This window comes from Mesocricetus auratus, unplaced genomic scaffold (genome assembly GCF_017639785.1).
Source record: "Mesocricetus auratus isolate SY011 unplaced genomic scaffold, BCM_Maur_2.0 Super-Scaffold_100020, whole genome shotgun sequence".
NCBI classification, from domain to species: domain Eukaryota; kingdom Metazoa; phylum Chordata; class Mammalia; order Rodentia; family Cricetidae; genus Mesocricetus; species Mesocricetus auratus.
Genome location: NW_024429201.1, coordinates 2,090,629 through 2,105,055, shown reverse-complemented (window position 1 = coordinate 2,105,055; position 14,427 = coordinate 2,090,629). Strand labels below are relative to the sequence as shown.

The 14,427-nt window shown below is 34.8% G+C and overlaps 1 protein-coding gene across 1 annotated transcript in view; it reads left to right on the top strand.

The window, feature by feature from the left end:
• The window catches only part of Hcn1 (hyperpolarization activated cyclic nucleotide gated potassium channel 1), a 374,350-nt gene that overhangs the window by 25,737 nt on the left and 334,186 nt on the right, over nucleotides 1–14,427 (top strand). The gene's annotated exons all lie outside the window — the stretch shown is intronic.

Sequence of the window (14,427 nt, the reverse complement as noted above, 5' to 3'; positions counted from 1 at the left end):
CTCTCAAAGTTGACAGAGGAATTAGTTTGAATTTTTTATTGAGAATATTTTTAGATGGTGTTTAGACACATCTCAGTTTATTAAAGTGCTTGGTATTATATTAAACCACTTTGATCATGATTTAGGGTCATTTTCTTTCTTTTTGGATATATGTAGTATGCCACATGTACATGTTGGTAATGGTGTGTGTAGATATCCATGCAAACATGTATATGTAAGACAGAGGTTGATGTTTTTTCTGCCTCAATCATTCTGCGTCTTATTTTTTTTAAACAAAACCTCTCACTGAACATGGACCTCAATGATGCTGTTATAAGTTACTGTCCAATGAGCTTCAAGGATCTACCAAACCTGTCTTTCTCCTAAATTGACATTTTGGGTTATAGACTTGTGTTGTGGTACCCTGCTCATAGGTGGGTGCTGAGGGTCCAAACTCAGTTGCTTAGGCTCATATTGGCCTTGTATTACTGAGACTTCCCTATCCTTCATTATGTTTCTTGTATTATTATTATGTATTAGATATTATTGAAAAATGAAGAGTTTAGAATACTTTTTGAATCTGTTTTTATTAAATGTGCTGCTTGTTTACAACGTTTTGGTAAAATCAAGATTTTACAAATTCTTAACATAGAGGGATGATGATTTATAATCTATTACATTATAGATTTATGCTTGTCTATATATTACTCAAGTACTCTAAAATCTTCATTAAATTTTATTTTTTACCTTAATTTCTTTTGAGAATTTACTATATGTATACTGCATTCACATAATTTGTACCCTTCTCTCTTCCTCCTCCAACTCTTCCCTTATCCCTCAACTCCCTCTCAAATTCGTCATGTCTTCTTTAGTTATTACTATTTCATATCTATATCTACATATGTGTATGTGTGTGTGTTTACCTGAGTCCCTTTACTATCAGTTATATGTGTATTTTTTAATGTTTTTTAAAGGGTTTGTCCATGGAGAAGGCCAATTTTCCCCTTTCAGCAGCGTTTAGTTGCCTTTAGTTTTTCATCTAGCGGTAGAACACTGAGATTCTCCCATATGCATGGGCATGTCAGCTGGTGATGTCGCATGCACCCTGGCATGCCAGCTGCTGTTGCATCTGCACTGGCATGTCAGGGGTGTCCTCCATTATGAAGTTTTTGTTTATAAGCCCTTCCCTTTGTAGAAACATCTTGAGGTAATATTAAAACTTATGTTGGATGTACATTGAGCATTAGAGAAGTTTATGTCACAATGTACATCAGAGTAATGACTTCTTTAGATTTAAATGGTTCAGGGCCAGGGCAATACAGTAGAGTAATCTAATGGGTAGTTAGAATAATGTGATGTTTGATATTTTTGGATGAGTTTGTTAACAGCATTCAGCTGGGAAACTCAAGCCCACATCCTTCATGCAGCATTGCTGTAGCTTCAAACGTCTGTGGAAGCAGTATATTCAAGAAGCATGGGCTTGAATGAGGAGTTACCATTCACTCCTAGTCTTCACACTTTAACTTGTGTGAAATGTGCTGAGTTTAGAGAGCAACAACTAACTCCTTTATCTAGGGAAGGAAAAGGAAAGAGCATACAAAAAGCTTCATCTGAAAATTCAGTTACTTTTTGGCTTTAATGGTCCTAAATTGACCTTTCCCCCTTTTCTTGAAATGTTTGGGGGATGAAAATTAAACAATGTCTCAAAGCAAACTTACCTAATTTAGTCTGAGTCTCCATTAACAACTGCGTTTCATACTCATATTCATTAACAGTCCCAACAGAACAAGTCTTCAGAGATAAAATGGAGTTTGCTTGGGACATCTTCTGTCTGCAAAGATGGTGAAGACATAATGTCTGAACTTACTCCTAATTGTTCTTCCTTAATCTATTTTTTTCTTTCTATAATCCTCTGTTTAGTTCCCTATCTTTAGTATCAAAATCCTACTGGCTAAACATGGTTTGTGCAGTTTCCCTCAGTCCCATAAGCCAGCAGACAATTCTCTTTTTCTGAATGCCCATGCGCTTTATTAATACCTTATTAGTTTTTATCTGATGTGATCACTTTTCTAACTTGGGCTTTAATTATTTGATTTATTTACTTATATTAAACACAATGTCTAGTCAGATGAAAAGGATGAAAAAGTATTATTAACTTGAAATAAAACTTTGCTAGATATGCAATAAATCTTGGCATCAGTATATTGAACTGAACTATTCAAACAAAGAATTTCATAGTGATTAATATGATTACGTAGCAACTTGTTTCTTATGGCCTTGGTCATTGAAATTTAGCCTAATGATAGACTCATGTAAATATATAATAATATCTGTTATATTAGCTAATATTGGCAACTTGACAATATCTCTAGTTACCTGAAAGATACACATCTAGGCATGCCTATGGATTATCTATATTAGGTTAACCTATAAATATGAAATTGAAAGATTATATATATTAGAGTAAGTATGCTGGCAAGACACACCTTTACTGTGGGAAGTACTGTTCTAAGATCTGGAACTCGGGAATGATTAAAAAGGAGAAAGATATCTGAACAAATCTGATATATTTGTTAGGGAACAAAACTTCGTGCACATGGTGAACAGATGTACAGGCAGGAAAACATCATATACAATTTTTAAAATGTAATTGTAAATTTTGTTTTATGAATGCTCTTTTACCACAACAACCACTAACTTGTTATAGAAAAATAGTGTCAAGTTATATTTCAGAAAATTCTAGAATCTTTGGATACTAAGTTGCAGGACTTTAATTTTGATCCTAGAAATAATTTTCTTCCAAACTATGCTGTACAGTGCAGTGTGATAACAATTTGCTAATGGCATTATCTCTGATAATATTTTCCTAAGCATCTAATGTGCTTGATACTGTATTAATACGGAAGAGATCTTGTAACTTATTTGAGGTCTGTATACTTTTAATGAAGACACGTTTTAATGAAGATTTTTTGTTTTTGTGTTTTCAAGACAGTGTTTCTTTTTATAATATCCTATACTGTCCTTGTACTTGAGTTGTAGACGAGGTTGGTCTCAAACTCACAGAGATCCACCTGCTTCTGCCTCCCTAGTGCTGGGACTAAAGGTATGTGACAAAACTGCCTGGCAAATCTCTGTACTTTTAAACATGAAGATTCCTGTCAATCTAAAATGACCCCATTTTCTTTTAAATCCTGATATATAAATTTGTAGGAATTAAAAATATGTAGTAATAAGTGATATGACTCAGTTGTCCCTTAAGAAACAATAGTAAGGACAACAATCTTCAGTCTACCTAGAAAAGCAGCATGAATCATCCCATGGAAATTATAGGTCAGGAATATCAGTTGAACCCTCACACCAGGACTAAACACTAGGTAACCCAGAGATCCTAAATAATTGAAGACTGTCCCATGCAGTTGCTTGACTTACTTCGTGAGGTTCAAAGAAACATCCAGACTAGGATCTAGATTTCCTTCACACTTTTTATATGTTTAAATTCACCAAATTTTATTGGTTAAGTTTTTAAAATCTAAACAATGTCCTTGTTGTTCTATTAATATCTTTTATTTCACATATCAGGATATTGAAGTTCTATAAAACAATAAACTCTTCAAGAAACCTGCAGACTAAGATTGGGACATGGTGCCTTTATTAAAGCAAAGTCATTATGTTGAGTAGGCATGTGATTATAGTGAAAAGCAGAAATATATTCTGACTCTGCTACATTCCAGGAATTGGAGAAATTTATTTTAAAATAATGTACCATATATGTGTATATATATCAACATAGATTGCAATATATATGCAACAACATATATTACTATATAGAAACATATATATTTATATTACAACATATTATACACATCAAAGAAAAGATAGGGCACATCTTCAAGTCCAGAGATAATTTCTTGGTTCAATTACAGAAGATCCCCCCAGGTCTTACCAGGGACAAATGTTGAATGCTGACTTTAATGCATCAAATAATAAATTTCCTCTATAATCTGTGGGATCTTATGTAGACTCACATGTATTATAATCTCATGTGAAAAATAAATAATCCCCGTTATGAGTAGTTGCTATTTTTGATTGATCAGTAATTAAATGTCTTAGCAACAACAAACAAAGAAAAACCATTGGTTAAGGAAGCAATTTTATCCCCTAGATTCCTCTTTCATATTGCCCAATGTCTTCCATGACACTTAAAGTGGTATTCTAAGGGTCACATGACATGCTATACAGAATGAGAAGGAGAAGAGGGACTTTGGATTGGAGACCCTGAGATTTGGCTAAGGAGTTACAAGGAGAATGTGAAAAGAGGAGAGAATGGGTACAAGGAATTTTAAGCATTTGTAGAGATTAATGGTACAGAAGAAATTAAGTAAAAAACACAAATCCTCTCTGAAGCCATGCTTAGATTAAGGATGAGGAAGGAAAAAAAAAACATGGGGTGGATGGGTCGGAATTCAAATTAAACCATTTTTATCAGTTTTAAATTGCCAACAGTTATGAGATTATTCAATTCCCATTCACATATTCTATATATTGAGAGTCATTTTTAATCTTTACTGTCATTACATGATACCAGATGGGTTTCTAAACAAACAGTGCTTTTTGAATTAGTAACAGCTAAGAACAAAATAACAAAATTATTATACCAAAGAATTACTAATTTTGACACCTACATATGACCAAGTAATTCTTGACTACATCCTTTTCCAAGGTTTCTCCACAAAGGTTAGATAATTTTTTCTTTTTTCTTACAAAGATTTCTGCTTTTGTTAGCTTTTTCTCTGTTGGAAGAATCAAGCCTGCAGACTTCCACTTAAAAGTTACATGAATCTTGAAACCAAGTTTTTTCAATACAATATATATATATATATATATATATATATATATATATATATATATATTTGGTTTTTTGAGACAGGGTTTCTCTGTATTGTTTTCGAGGCTATCAGTCCAGCCAGGCCTCGAACTCACAGAGATCAGCCTGCCTCTGCCTCCCGTGTGCTGGGATTAAAGGCGTGCGCCACCACCACCTGACTTTTCAATACAATATTAAACATACAAATTACAAACGTTCTTGCAGAATTTTCTACATTCATAGTGATTCTTAAATTTATCTCTTTACCTCTGGCCTTGGGACTCAGTCATCTTTTGACAGCATCCTATTGTGCTTATGTTTCTTTTGAAGCAGAAAAAAATGTTTAAAATTGAACTGAATTATGAGGGGAAGGACAAAGGAAAGCAGATAAAGATTCTTTTTACTTATATCTAAATACAAAAATTTAACATATATAATTTTTTAGGGATTTAAGTGAATTTGAGTGGGAATTCATTTGATTCATTTGTTGTTGACTCAAATTTTCTCATTGTACCATTTCTGCTTAAAATATGCCCTACTGTTTGTGTGAATTGCCTCACAATTAAAGAAACTCCTCAGATACGTGATGGCAAATGTTACTCTGCCCACACACCCTCGATGTTTGTTAAAGACCTGGAAACATATGTTCCTTCTAGAATCATTTTCTTCCTTGATACACCCCCTTCCTGCTCTGCAATTGCTAGTGGGTGAAAATCTAAAAGAAACTCAAGTATGAAATAATACCTTTTAAAATTACTGCTGTAGATGAAAAAACTCCTCACAAACTTTATAGAAATGGTAACCCTTTATCCTTGTAAGCTTCTAACCTGTGAAATGAATAATTTCTAATTTCAAAATCTTTTGTTAAAATACACATTACATTTGTGCAGGGTGAGAGATTTGGACCTAGTTTCATTCTCCCTATGTAAGCACCTTACTTTCCCAACACCATTTGTTGAAGAGAGTGTATTTTCTAGTGAGTGAGTGTTTTGAACTTTTTTTAAAAATCAGGTAGCTCTAGCTACATGGCTTTCTGTCTATTTTATTCTGTTCCATTTATCAACATATTTTTGCTCCCTTGTACTTCATTTTGTTACGATGGCTTTGAAATATACCTTGAAATCAGGTGTAATGGTATCTTAACTTTTACTTTTCTTTCCCTTCTAAATTCAATTGACTATCAGACCTCTAGTGCTTTGCAACATCAACACGTTATCACTGCTTGTGGCCTTGGTTGAAGAAGCAGCTCATTGTAAGGAGGCAGTAATAAATTCTGGGACTTATCACTGGTCAACCTGATGTGAACAAATGACTCTTGGGTGTTCATTGATAAGCATAATTGTACAACAACTCATCCTATCTAAGCCTTAGGGATCATCTCCCAAGAAGGTCGAGATTCATGAAGTGTAAGAGGATTGTGGGGAAACAACCTTTGTATCTCATTCTTCCAGTGTTTCCCAAGCCAACCCCAGGAGGTTTGATGCTTCTGTGGTTGTGTTGTTGTTGGTCCAAAAAGTTCTGCTTTTATATATAGTAGGCTTGGCATCTGTCTTAGTATTCTATTGCTATGAAGAGACATCATGACCACAACAACTCTTTTATAAAGGAAAACACTTAGTTGAAGCTTGCTTATAATTTCAGAGTTTTAGTCCATTATCCTATTCGCAGGAAGTAGGGTGGTATGCAGGCAGATATAGCAGCAGAGGGTTCCACATCCAGACCTGAAGGCAGCAGGACAAGAGAAGGACTCTGGGCCTGGCTTGGGCTTTTGAGACCTCCAAACTTATTCCCCAGTAATGCTCTTCCTCCAACTAGGCCACACCCACTCCAACAAGACTATACCTCCTAATAGTGCCACTCTTTGGTGACCATCATTCAAATCTATGAGACCATTCTTATTCAGACTTCCACAGCACCCATTCCTATCGTCTTTGAAACCCCAATACATTACTCTGCTATTCCCCATAAACCCAATTTATAGAGGAATTTATTGGGCTTATGGTTCCAGAAGATTCAGGTCTATGATGGTGGAGTAAAGACATGGTGGTTGAGAGCTTGAACCTAGAACCACGAATACAAAACAGGAGGGTTCTAGAGATAATGTGAATGAACCTTTAAACTCTCAAAGCCTGACTCCAGTAACGTGCTTGCTCTATCAAGGACACACTTTGTAAGCCTCTCCAAACAGCCACACAAACCAGGAAGAAAGTATCCATATGTTCAATACCACAGAGAACGTCTCATTGAAACCACCATGCACCTATTCAAATGTTCCCCATAATCTCCACCACTTTTTTTCTCAAGGCTTCATAATCCTCTTTCTCTTAATAACTTACTTAGTCCTTTTAGTAAATAGGTGTAGTCCCAGGGACCACATCCCCGATGAAAACCTGTTCTCTTTCCCTCTGCAGTCATCGTTGCCAATAACTTCAAAAGCTGTATGCGGGAAACCATGAGTCCCTTCACTATCCATGCAGGGATTGGTCTTGCTTGATCTTATGTAGATTATGTTTGTGCAGTTCCACTTACTATGATTCATGTATACAATGTCTTATCTTATGTGCAGCAAATTCTGTCTCACTGTACACATCTACTATTTATACCTCTTACAATCTTTCTGCCTCTTCTTCTGATGGTATTTCCTGAAGCTTGAGGCTTGTGGATATCTCTTTAGAGCTCCACCATCTCTTATTCTCTGAATGTTAGCCAGTTGTGGGTCTTTGTATTATTCATTATCGGTTACGCACAGGCACTTTTCTGATGAGCATTGAATGATGCATTAATCTATGGGTTAACTAGAATAATTTGAGGATCAGTTTAATACTATGCTCATTTTTGCAGAATAATTGTATTGGCTCTTGCCTAGGACCTATGAAGTAGTCATTAATAGTGTTTTGACCCAGTTACCAGTACCAGGCATGGGGTAGATTTTAAATCCAATCAGAAAGTATTTGATTACTTCCAAAACATTCATGCCACTAAAGCATCAGCAGACATATCTTCCTAGGCCAGTCACTATTGTTATTAAAAGAGTTTACAGCTTGGAATGATGGCTGAATACTTTCCTGCCCCAGCAGTATAAACTGATAGATCATATCTTCTAGAGGCCTGGCCTGATTCTATTTCACATTGAAATGGTATTGCCAAATCTAGTATACAGAACTTAATTTTTTGACAAATTAATATTTATACCATGAATAGCTATGCAACAATGGGAATTATTCAGTATATAGTATTTTCCCATTGCCATAACCTTAGACATTTGTTTTTACAAATTTGGAAACTCAGAGTACCTGTTGTAGTATGTCTTAAATTCTTTCGTAGTCTTATTTAAGTATTAATGTCCATTTTCTTATTAAAATTGTTTATTCTTGAGATCAGAATTTGTGAATATTTCACATATATTTATTTCAATTCTTAGAACAGTATTTCCAGTGTTGAACAGAATGATCATACCTTTGTTGGTGTTATCATACCGTTTGGAGAAATTATTGGTATTGAGTTTGATTCTTGCTCTTCAGATTTTTCTTTTCTTTTTGCTTTTCAAATCTCTAAATAAATCTTTATCAATGAATTAGCACTTATTATTTCATAATAAAGCAGAAATAATACAGAGACTAACCCATAGCTTTTTCTTTAGAAATATATTCTACTACATAGGAACAAGGACAGATGATTTTCTCTGATCCTCTGGCAGTGTTGACAGACTTGGTGGTTGCTATATTGAGGAGCACAGAGATCAAGAGCCTTGCAGCTTTGCCTGCAATGCCCTTATCTACTCATTTCCTGGGACTGCATCTGCTCTTGAGAGAGCAATTTTGTAAATTATTTCATATGGGTGATTGAAAAACATAGCTGAAAATAAGACCATCATTTCCTTACTGATTGTGAAAACTTTTTGTTTGTGTTTACTGTGTTGTTTTATAATAGTCTCCTGAAATTTCTGAACCATCTGCTAGGCTCTAACTATAATAGAAATATAAGCATCAAAGTAAATAATGGGCTCTAAATTAATTTCCCTTAGTATTGCCTGTTAGAACTTAAGTCAAGTCCTTACTGGATGCTTTGCTTCCAAATTCCCTTGCCTACCTCTTTGGTCTTTTAAATATCAAATTATACTATGTTTCTTCAGAACTTATTACTTAATATGTATGATTTATGATTTATTCCTAATCATCTTACTATCAAATAAAATTATTATTATTATGAATATACTAGAAATCAGGGTCATATACATGTTTCTTAGCTCATAATAATGCTTCTTAGCTCATAATAATGCTTCTTAGCTCATAATACATGTTTCTTAGTTCATAAAACACAGACACTTGAGGGTTGGAGAAATTGCTCAGAAGTTAAGAGTACTTGTTGCTCCTCCAAAGGACTCAGATTCAATTTACTACACACACATGGCAGCTCAAAACTGTCTGTAACTCCAGTTCCACGGAATCTGACATCCTCACCCAGATATATATGTAGTCCAAACCCAAATGCACATAGAAAATAAATCTCAAACATTAAGATAAAGCAGACACTTATTGACTAAAGGATGCAATATCATACTTGGACAGTTACCACACCCTCAAACCAGAAGTGTCATATAAAAGTAATGCATGACAACAGTGGATTAACATGACCAAAAATGATATAGTTTAACATTTTTATTTCATTTTCTATGTGTTTGTGTGTTTTGTCCACATGCATGTGAATGCATTATGTGTGTATAGTGTGCATGCAGGCCATAAGAAGATATAACATCCTTAGAACTAGAGTCTCAGAGGGTTGTTAACCACTATAAGGGTTCTGGGAACAAATCCTGGGTATTCTGCAAAAGCAGTAAGTGCTGTTAACTGTAGAGCCATCTATCCCGCCCTGCTATAAGGTTTTGTTTAAATATGCAAATAGAAAGAAACATAGGTGGCATTGCTTTTTTATTACCAGTAAAAGCAAAAATGAGTGATAATGTGCCATTTAGCAGACCCATGGAAGGATGAGAGATCGATTCTGACATTAAAACCATCAAACTTAAATAAATTTTAGCTAAAATCATCTTTTGTCTTTATTTCCAAATTTTAGCAGTGGTTAGATGAAAACATATAAAACAGGTAGTGATTCAGCCCAGTTTCAAAATAAAAGTATCCTTGTTATCTTTATCATAGGACTATAACATCAGTAAGACAACCTAACACCATGTCTCTGGTACATTCTTACAAACTCATAAAAGTACTCGAAATATTGCAACTCGTAGTAGAACAAATGGTACCAGGACACATTTTTCTTGAAAGGTCATGACTGATGACAGTATATTCCGTTTTCTTAAAGCAATGAAGTGTTAAGAACCACAAGTAGAACATCCGTTAGGAGGCACACACATAAAGAAAAGTAATTGCCCTTATCCTAGCAGCTGTCAATCACCAATGGCTCCTCAGTTGTAGGTGGGACTGTTTGCCTATCTACCCTTATGTTGTCACTTTATCTAGATTGACCATGAACAGGTTTGGTGCATACTGTCATAACCACTGTGAGTTCATACGTGAAACAGCCATGTTAATTCTGGGAATCAATGTTTTGTTGAAATTATCTTCTTCCTCTGGGATACTCATACACCTAAGAGCATATGAACAATACAGCTATTTGTATTATTATTTTTAATGAAGACATAGAGTTGGGTTGGTATGGAAAGGGGTGGATTTGGAAAGAACTAGAAAAGGGTTGAGTATAATCAAAATACAGTGTATGAAATTCTCAAAAAATCAATAAAAATCACAAGTGAAAACGAAAAAAACACCTAATGCTCAATAAAAAATAGTTAAAAGCTAAGGAGTCCTTTCAGATTGGACTTTATGAAGGAATCTAAATTTAAATATGAGGAGTGATTTCATAAACTATTTCTATTCATTCAACCTTCATAAATTAAAGATTTTTTTCTTTCTATGACAAATCTGCATGTCATCGTGAAGACAGAGCACTTGCAGCATAGACGGACTTAATGGACAGAGAACTTTGCTTCACCCTGTCCTTTGATTGAAATAGTAGACCTTCTGAATAACTACAGGGCTGACAACTAGGGATAAACAGTTACTTGCATTCAGTAATGATACTGTAAGTTATAGTAGTCATTTGAATTGAGTTTGACTAATGCTTTCTTTCTGTTCTCCAAAGAAAGAGACCTAGGAGCTTAAATTTATTCTACCACTCAAAGATCAACTTAAATCTAATTATTTTCCAATAAACAAAGAAAACAATTGATCACAAATGTTGGGCATACTTTTATTGTGATGTAATAAACTATCTTGATCTCAGATGTAATTGGTTTATAATCTGAATGTTGGAAATTCAGAAGTATTTCTAGGCTGTTGAAGAGAAGACTGATATTTAATTGGTTTAAAACTATTTTTAGACACAATTTGTTAATTTTTATTTTTTCTCCAATTACCATATACCCCATTTTATGGTAAATTATGCACTGTTTCATACATTTCTCTCCCATCTGGAAATTGTATAGCAGAAGTTAGATAGGCGTTTTAGACAGACACAATGTACCAACCAATTGGCCTGGAAATGCGATGAGGAGTAACTAGCAGGATCTTGAATAAAAATGGAGTACTTAAGTGAAATTTTCACATAATTAATTTTGGTTGTAGGCAAAAATATCTCAGATGACGTTTGTTGAGGGATGGCAGCGAGAAGATATCTGAATAATATAGCCTTTCTAAAATGCAGCTGAGAACCAAGTGCACTTGGAAATAAACTTAAAGATGTAGAATTGATATATAATTTAAAGCATATTAAGTAGCTACATTTTATTTGTAAGCAATAGGGATGTCTCTTGTACATAAAGGCAGGTAGAAATGAGGAAATTAGTTAACAGATGTTGATAAAGCAAGACCTTCACCAAGGATGATGGTGACAGAACTAAATGAAAAGCTGAATTTGAAAAGGATTATACTAGGAAGTGAAAACAGAGCTGGGCAGATGATCAAATATGAATCTCAGCAGAGAGGATTGGGGGCACATTCTGAAATTTTATATGTAATAGATTCAAAAATGCTGTCCTATAAGAAGCAAAAATTCAAAAATCAGGTCAATTATTTTGATGTGGGTTGGGGACATACAGCTCAGTCATAAGGTGCTGGGTATTATCAGTACCACTGGGAAAATAAAAAGTGAAGTGCCAGGCCTGGTGTTGGTAGTGCATACCTTTGATTCCCCACATTTGCACATTTGGAAGCCAGAGGCAGGCAGGTGGATCTCTGTGACTTCAAGGCCAGCCTGGGGTACACAACAAGTTTCAGGACAGGTTTTCAAACATACACAGAGAAATCCTGTTTTGAAAAACCAAAAAAACAAAAACCAAATTTTTTTTAGATTAATGAAGCAAAAGGAGACAAGAAACATAGGGAAGAACCTTGTCTAATGCTAATATAAGTGGCTGAAGAAATGGAGCAATTAAGGATTGGCTAATGTCTGCTAATATAGAAAAATGTTGAAATTAAAGACTTGAGAAAATTTTAAGCCAGAGAAGGAAACAGTGGAACTAGTAGAAAACCCACACAAGAGTATATGGAGCAATATTTAGCCATTGGCATTAGTAGTTACCAGGCCCCCATACAAAGAAGAGCACAGTTGCAAGAAAAGAACAAAACCAGTTGCCTTTTTTCTAATTAGTGCAGATTTTGATACTGCCATGGGATTTGGACCTCTGCTTCATCAACTTGTTTTTAATCAGTCACACTTTCATCTAAAACAATTAATCAAACACTCATCTCGTTTCTAGTGGTTGAATGGCTAGTTTACTGGAAAACAACTAAAAATACTTATATATTGTACAAATTACTTTTATTCTAAAACCAAGCTAAGTTTTTCCTCAAACAACTTTATTTCTCTTTTTAAAATTTAATTTAGAATCAAACTTGATTTACACATCAATCCCAATCTCCCTCCCCTCCTCCCCTGTCCCCCACTGAACTGACCCCCTAACCCATCCCCTTTCTGCTCCCCAGGAGAGTGAAGCCTTATATGGGGAATCTTTAAAGACTGTCATATCATTTGCAGCAGGGCCTAGACCCTCCCCCACGTGTCTAGGCTGAGAGAGTATTCCTCTGTGTGGAGTGGGCTCCCAAACTCCATTCATATACTAGGGATAAATACTGATCCACTAGTGAGGCCCCATAAATTAACCAGACCTCCAAAATGACTTCATTTAAAAGAGTTAAGCTGGGAATGATGGTGGATACTTATAATCTAACCACTCAGAAGGCCAAGGTAGGAAGATCAGGAGTTCAAAACCATCCCCAATACATAATGAATTTTAAGCTAATATGACCTATATAAGGCATTGTATAAAAACAGTGACAGCAACAACAAAATAAGATCTGAAAGAAACAAACAAATCCAAAGGGAAGAAAGAAAGAAATCACAGAAGAACGGGAGGAAGAAAGATGGGCAGAAATGCAGTAAGTTTCAGCTTCAAATCAATTATATTTGAGTTCTTTGTGCATGCCTTTGCTGATCTTTCCTTCTACTATTCATGAATTATAAATTCCCTGTGAAATGTTACAACATCAGACAAAACAGATAGACAAACCAGAAAACAAGAACACACCCAACCAAGGAAACTCTTCTGTGACACTAAAAGGATGTATTTTATATCAGTACAGTTTGATATTCATATTGGTGGCAGGGAAACCTGCGGATAGGCTCACATCAGGATTCAGGGGTTTGCTTGGGAGATACTATGATGATTCACACTGAGGAGACTATGAAGAGGTGCCTGACTTTAGAAAAGACAGTGTAGTATTTTCCTGAAGATATGTACCACATCATAGGGCAATTAATTGGACATTTGGAAATTGAACAGTTTTAAACAAAAATTAAATCATGATTGTGAGGATTTAGTGTGTTTATGAAAGAAAAATCGGCCATAAAATCCCTCTTTGTGTATTTATGAAAGTGATTTAATGCAAATGAATGCACAGTTTATGACTGATATCTCAAATATAATCTAATTGTTATTTTGAAGAATTTTTTCTAAATAAAATGGTCCAAACATTTATAGCATCTAGTGATGTTTATTCATCCACTGAAGCAGCATCACTTGTGAAACTACTGACAGTTCCCAGAAATATCACACTGTGGTTCTGAATGTGTAAAAGAGGTACCTAATGCCCAGCAAGTTATCAAAAGAATTAATTGTTGGAGACTTCTATTTGTTTGCTTCTTTTATGGGTGATTCTCAAGTCGGAGTTGATATGATAATATTATTGTATCACTTAATTAGTTGATATGATATTATTGTATCACTTAATTTCAACTATGTAGAGATGAAATGGGTACCGTTGTCATGAATTAAACCATTTTTCTCTTTTCTTCTTAGTAACAAATATTGTTTCATCAATATAGAAAGGAGAAGAGAACCATACACTCAGCATTTAGGAATGCCATTGTAAAGGCAAGCACTGTTAATAGCAAACTATGATAATAACAAACCAATTTAAAGGGTAAGATCTCGATGCCTGTCTTTAATTTTATCAGCCAGAGAGGAAACCATTTGGAGCAACAGCAGGGGTCTTCAGGGATAGTGAACA